The sequence below is a fragment of the Cyprinodon variegatus genome, unplaced genomic scaffold (genome assembly GCF_000732505.1).
Source record: "Cyprinodon variegatus isolate N-32 unplaced genomic scaffold, C_variegatus-1.0 Scaffold143, whole genome shotgun sequence".
Lineage (NCBI taxonomy): Eukaryota > Metazoa > Chordata > Actinopteri > Cyprinodontiformes > Cyprinodontidae > Cyprinodon > Cyprinodon variegatus.
Window position 1 is genome coordinate 1,126,110 of NW_015150596.1, and position 1,567 is coordinate 1,127,676.

Below are 1,567 nucleotides of genomic sequence, written 5' to 3' on the forward strand. Positions count from 1 at the left end.
AGGAGGAACTCGACCACCAGGTCCTCGCCGACGAAGCCTAACCCCTGGCCTGGGTCCAGGTTGGAGTCCGGGCTCCTTCATTACAGGCGATATCATCACAGGCCTTATTTGAATTCTAGTCTAAAGGGCTTTTAGGCTCTTTTTCAGACCCGTCACCCTGAGCTTGTTTACCCTGGGAGACCCTACAAGGAACATTTAAGCCCCCAACAACAGCGTCTTGGATCAACCAAGCTCTAAATAAGCAGTATGAGACTTTTGTTCAGTTATACGTAGTAGTAGTCTCTTATTCCTTTAAATACCAAAGTCATCCCCAAACATCCCAGATATAAAATGAAAAGATACTATCCACACAACTGTGTTCAATCAGTTCTAGTCAAGCTGTAAAGGCTGTAAAGGCCATTGGTATCAGGAATGGAAGGAATTCATTTTTACTTTATTTATGGGGGGCTCCATCCTTCAGTTCATAGCTACTTACAAGCTGAAACAACAGACAACTGCTGTCTCCTTTTTGTGCATGCATACATGCTTACATTAACACACACACACCCACACATGACAGAAGGATACATACATGCATGAATGCAGAATGTCTCACGGCTACAGCTGAAATTCATGCCTTACCTTTAGAAAAGAGGCAGCCCTCCGTATTAGTGTAGTCATCTATGCCAGGAAGTATACGTCTCCCCCCGTTTTTGCCGAGCAAATGTGCCATGATATTATAAGGCAGCCAGACGCACCAAACTGGCCAAGGAGATGGCTTGCTTCCAAAAAAGAAAATTACTTGGTAACACTGCTAACTCAGAGGAATTTAATGATGGCTAACAGTTTAACACAGTTCTTAATTAAATGTCTCTAATTAGCCTGTAATTAGCTGTCAAAGAAAGAAGAGAAGCAATCACACTTTTATCCTTAATTTCCGTGATAAAATTAGAATTTCATAATTTGGGTCCATATCAGAAATGTTTAAAGCACAGAAAAAAAAAAAAAAAATCTCCATACCAACAGAGAGAAAAAAAAAACAATTTAGAGCTCAGGAAAAGAGACGATTGAAACAAAAGGAAAGATTTCACTATAGATGAGACTAAGCAGAGGAAGAGCTATTGAGGGGGGCAGTGGTGTGTGTGGGTTTGGATGTAATTCCCCCAAAAAATTGGTTAAAAAGACACTGAAAAAACAGCAAGATTTACATCCAAACAACGTCTACATTGGTTGAAAAGTAAAAGGTAAAAAGCTGTAATTTCAGATTGTTGAGAAGACGTTAAAAACTGGGTTTGTAACGTCTTTTCAGCATCTATTACTGGACTAATGTGGGAGAAAACAGACCAACTGAACACAACCAAGTTCTCAACAACTGTTTCTAGACTAAATCAAGAATATGATAAATTGACCAGATTTAGCCTAAAAACTCTTAGCCTAGTAAATTAGCCCGACCCGCCAGCGGCCAAAATAAGTTTTGCTGCTAGTTTATCTAGCCTCGATCGTTGCCCCAGGCCCTAAATCTGCCGAGCCAATCACAATGCAGATGATTTTTGAATTTCTGGATGCAAAGCGGGCGGGGTTTTGAATG